Source organism: Populus euphratica, unplaced genomic scaffold, assembly GCF_000495115.2.
Source record: "Populus euphratica unplaced genomic scaffold, PopEup_1.0 scaffold86.1, whole genome shotgun sequence".
Lineage (NCBI taxonomy): Eukaryota > Viridiplantae > Streptophyta > Magnoliopsida > Malpighiales > Salicaceae > Populus > Populus euphratica.
Window position 1 is genome coordinate 594,130 of NW_011499880.1, and position 6,000 is coordinate 600,129.

A 6,000-nucleotide genomic window follows, 5' to 3' on the forward strand; every position below is an offset into this window, starting at 1 on the left:
TCGCCAGCGAACGCCGCTCATGCACAAATGTACAAACTTTATTTTTTATTTAAAAAAAAAAAAAACACTAACGTAACTATGTATGTATAAACACAATTTTTTATTTTCAAGGCCACCGCTCCTAGTAGAAAAAAAAAGCTCTAAAATTTGAAAAAACCCGAGAAAAAACAACTTTTAAATCATCTAAAATACTGTTGAATCCTTCATCAAAACACTATAATTATCTTTGCCTTGTCTCCATATGTACTTCTGCTTAGATTTGCATGTTATACATGTTCAAGGTCGTATCAAGCATTGGAAGAATATCTTCGAATTGCATGTTGTATATGCTCAAGGTCGTATCAAGCACTGAAAGAATATCTTAGAATAGACTAATCCCCACTAGGTTTATTGAATGCAAGCAACAAGCTACTGACATTTTTGAATGCAGGCAATAAGCTACTGACATTTTCATTAAAAAAATAACCTATCTAGAAGATGTATATAACCTGACAATTTGCCAGAAATATGGTGAAAGATCCAAGGTTCTCTTGTGAAATTGAATGGGAAGTGTTTTTTTTTTTTTCTTGATAAAGGAAATGGAAGTCTTTAATTTTTTTAAGAGGCAGGTGTATGATCTAATTTTTTAAGGCAAAGTTGGAGTCTGATAATATGGAGCAAAGTTGCCTTCTATATACTCCATGAACCATCTGTAACCAATATTAGTCCGCACAAATGACTTGTCTTGGTGCATGAAATCTGTAAGAGGGGCAATAATTTGATCTAGACTCCATGATTCCTTTTATATCTTAATTAAATAGCAGTAATTAAGAAGAAATAAAATTGTTTATTTGATTTTCTTTGGTTCATAAGATCATGAGAAGAGCACAGCTCCATCGACTTTAAAACTCGCCCTCTCTCCGCCTTGTTTGATCTTGAAACAAATGAGCACAAGGGGATGAAAAGCCCAGTATTGGTCATTGATCATATCTTTTCAATTGTGTATAATATATTCTTTTATAATATATTCTTGACTGTGCATGATTTCGCCTCCAAAAAGGTGGTTTAAAAATGATATAAAATGACTCCAAATAATAATTAATTAAAATCATTAATTTTCCAGTGTCATTATAATATAGCTCTATACGTTGGAGTTTGAAAAAACTAAATAGAAATGGGAATATTCGTCAATTGGCTAACCAAACATTAATAATTGTTTGATGACGTGGTTAATGTCTAGGTTTTTTTTTTAAAAAAAAAAATGGCAAGACACACAGTAGTGTGACTGCAAAATGATAATTCCAAGCATGTGGGAATATTCGTCAACGAGGCATTCATATGAAGAAAGATCAATTATGTGCCTTAATTGTATTTTGAAATTGTTTTTAAAAAAATCTAAAATTATTAAATTTTTGTTTTATTCACATTTTTAATCGATAATTGTTTATTTAAAATCTAAATAGAATCTAAAATCATAATTTTTTTAACCAATAAAATTACATTTTAAATTTTATCATTTTAAATTATATTCACACAATTCAAAGCATAAAAAACTGTTTTATTTACAACCTCATGTTTATAATGTCAAAACAAATGGCGCGACATTAAATTATTGCTAGATTTTATAAAATAAAATGTAATTTTATCTATTAAAAAAGTTGAAATGGATCAAATTTATGACAAACACAAAGGATCAGCCTTTTTTTCCTATCATAGGTAGCAGAAAAATATAACTTGGTCTTTGGGTTTGTTACTTCTTTTGTTTTTGATCTTTGATTTTTTAGGTTTTCATGTTTTAATAATAAATTATATTTATTTTACGTGTCAATACTTGGAATTTTAGAGAAAAAAAGAGAGAATTACTAAAAAATAAAAAACAAGAAAAAAATAAATAGTTTTCCTCATCGTAGCAACGAAAAAGGATAATCATGGTGTTAATGGGTTCACCTTACATAGAGAGGTTCATTGCAAATATATATATATATATATATATATATATATTTGCAATGAACCTCTCTATGTAAGGTGAACCCATTAACACCATGATTATCCTTTTTCGTTGCTACGATGAGGAAAACTATTTATTTTTTAACTGACGCATCATATGCTATTTTAAAAAAGTTGGTACGCCAACATATCGTCCCTCGTTCAGAAAACAAGAGTTAAGCACGTGGGACTGGCCTTCTAGGCCACTGGGCGTCCAACCTATTTTTCTAGGGTCTCTAGCGCTTGGTCTATATATATATATATAATTAAATAAAAAATCAGCTCCAAAGTGAGTGGACAATGTCACAAGTGATTGACAAATATTTTCTTTATTTTATTTATTTTTATAGCTGATTTTTTAAAAAATATCTTTTATTAATTTAAAAATATTTTAAAATAATATTTTTGATTTTTAAAAATTTACTTTTAACACAGCATATCAAAATAATTTGAAAATATAAAAAATTTAATTAAAATTAATATATATAATTTATTTTTCTTAAAAACAAATAAATGGTCTCGTGATAAGATACACAGCAAATAAAGGTACAAAGTTTAATGGTCTAAAAAAATAAAGTGTTCCCAGGTTAAACCACAGGGTGATAAAGGTAATTTACCCATTATTTTCGTTATCTGTTTCTTAAATCTCATATTCATAAACATATTTATTATAGTTATTAATTTTGATCTTACTGTTAGGCAAAAAAAATCTTCAGATTTTTTTAATTAGATTAGATTTTTTATATATATAGTTAAACTTAAAATCATATTTTGAATTTGATATTTAACTTCATTATTAACTACAATATTATAGACAAAACCCTTTTTTGTCATGACAATTACAAAGAATTATGGTGTTTAAGACAGTGATTTCAATATAGTATTAAGTTTTGCATAAACGTTAAGATTTTATGGATTTTCTTTTTAATTTCATGAAAAATAATTAAGATAGTGTTTTTTATATCACTATTCAAAATATTTTTTACTTAAAAATAAATTAAAATATTATTATTATTTTATTAAATTATTTTTTGATATGTATATCAAAGCAATCCAAAATTATAAAAAATAATTTAAAATAAAAAATTCTAAAATTATGAAAAATATTTTTTTAAAAAAAATAAATATAGTCTAGAGTTAATTATTTTTGCTGTTGAAACAACATTTTATGATTTTTTTAAAGAATATTTTTAACATGAAATTTTATATATTTTTAAATTATTTTAATATATTAATATAAAAAAAACTTAAAATTGCTATTAGCTATTTCTAAGCTACTTCGTAGATGATTGTGCTGGTTTTTTTTTTTAACAATTGATTATTTCACCTAGTAATTAATGTATTGACAGATAATCCAAAGCAGTCACTATTGTATATAGCTTCCTGATTTCTTTTTTCCTGTGAAAATGGTGACCTCTCTCTCTCTCTCTCTCTCTCTCAGTATATTACCTTCTCACAGTAAAGTAGATGAGGGCAAAAGGCCAAAAAGTCTGTCAGTCCATTAATATCTTGCAAGCACAAGTGATCTGTTAAAAATTAATATAGTATTTTTTTTTTAAATTTCTCCATTATTTTAAAATATAAAATTGAAAGAATTGTTTTCAAAAGCTAACAAGTTGATATAAAAAATTTGGGATAATGACACAAATGAAAAATATATTTTAAAAATAACATAGTTTGAAAATAGCTGTTCTTCTAAATATTAATTTTATATATAATTGTTATTCTCAATATCAATTCATAGGTCAAAACTTAAAAGTATTTTTCTTGCAAAACAATTAACCTTAACAAAAATCTATTCAAAATTTTATGAAGATTCACATCAATTAAAAACTAAGATTTAAAATCTAATAATATATATTTTTGACATAGTTAACATCATTAAAAATATCTTAATAAAACAATTCTAATTATATATTAAAAAATTACCAAATAAGATAATAATTAACATTAAATAAACTTTCAATTAGCTATTATTTTATTTGGTAGTGTTTCAAGAATTGTTAGAATTATCTCGTTGAAATATTTTTAACAATACCATATATATATAAAAAATGATGTATACTAGGTGACCTATATTTTCTTTTTCTTTTTTTCTTTACTATTTATCTTTTTTGTCACATCAACTTTTCTTTTATTTTTTTTTTGTTTCTTTTTCTTTTTTTCTTTACTATTTATTTTTTTGTCACATCAACTTTTTTTTTTTTTTGGCTATTAAATCTTAAATTTTATTTTTTAACTATTGAATCTTTATAACAAAAATTTTATTATTGTTGAGATTAATTATTTTTCATGAAAAATACTTTTTTGATTTTGATTAAACAACCCGTATTAAAAAAATGGTTGTCTGAAAAAACAATATTGAGAATAGGAATTGTATACAAAACTTATATTTAGAAATATAGTTCTATTCAAACTGTGCTATTTTACAAATAATTTTTTTAAATTATATTATTTTTCCAAAACTTTTTTTAAACTGTGTTAGAATGGTAAAGAAAACCTAAATTAAAATAATTTCTAGCATGATATAAAAACTTAGTAATTAATAACGATTCAAATCTCACTAAAGGAGCATAAAGTTTCACTATAGATCAATGAACAGAAACACTATGAAATGTAATAATGCCATGATTTTTTTTTTTTTGTTACTCAAGTTTTTTATCTTCAATTTTATCATATTAAACTATGTAGGTTTATAATTAGAATTTATAGTTTACTTCAGTTGGCTTTATGTGATGTTCTCTCAAAGTCAAAGAAAAAAATTAGCTCTCAGTTAATGCTTGATTTAGTAAAATAAGATTTATTTTTATTAATTTAGAATAATCAGATTTTTAGAGACTAAATGTTAAGCTAAAATAAGTGTTCAGGAATTAAATTGAATGGAAGGGGGAAATATAGCTAACATGTGTAATACACTAGCGCGTGAAAAGGGCCAATACACTTGGACGGCAGGTGCAGTAGCTATAGAAACATGACCACCAACTCTCTTTAAAATAACAAAGTGTGTTATCATTTGTTTTTGAATGTTAAAATTAATTTTTATTTTTTAATTTATTTTTTTCAGTTGTATTCTTAAATATTGAATTGATGGATAATTGAAATTCTTAATTTTTCTTAATTCGAAGTTAATTTAATATCATGATTCTGGTTATGGATCTAGCATATTAATCTGAGTTGACTTGAGTTGTTATTTAATTTTTTTTTATCAATTGTTTTCATTATTATCCTTTAATATGGGATCAGTTGGCCTCGTGATTTTTTTTATTTGTTTTATATGAAATTATTTTGGTATCATGATTAAAGTCAAGAGTTTAATATGTTAGCTCGGGTTGATTTAAATTTTATTTTTGGTACCTTTTGTTCTTCGATTTTTTCTTTAAATTCATCCTTCAATTTTGGTTTGGTCGGGGATTGGGGAATTAGACTTCATAATTTTTTTGTATTTAGTTTTTATAGGCTTATTTAGTCTCATAATTTGAATCGTAGTTTGACAATTGACATGGGTTGACTAATATTTTTTTAAAAAAATTCCCTTTAACATTGGGTTGGGGGAGTTGAGTTTCAATTTTTTTTAAAAAAATTGCTTTTTATAGGGTTATTCTATTTTCATAACCAGGGTTGCGAGTTTTAGAGGTTATTCCGAGTTGATTTGAGTTATTTTTTAATCTTTTTCTAAATAATTTTTTTTATTTAATTTTATCCTTTAACATTTTAGTAATTTGAAATTGAACTTCATTATCTATCTCAATTTGTTTTTTATATGATTATTATTATCTCATAATTCAGGTAATAAATTTAATAATTTATCCTAGTTTAGCATGAGTCAATTTAATATATCATCTTAATATTTTTTTAAAGAGTATATCATCATATCATTTAATATACTTTAAATTTTGAATTCATGATAAAAAAATTATTAGAAAATATGAAAGAAACACCTAGCCTTTTTTATGTTTAGAAAAAAAATTACCAAATCTTCTAGCATATGTGACCAATCTAGTAATTTTTATTTTGTTTATTATATTAGAAATATTT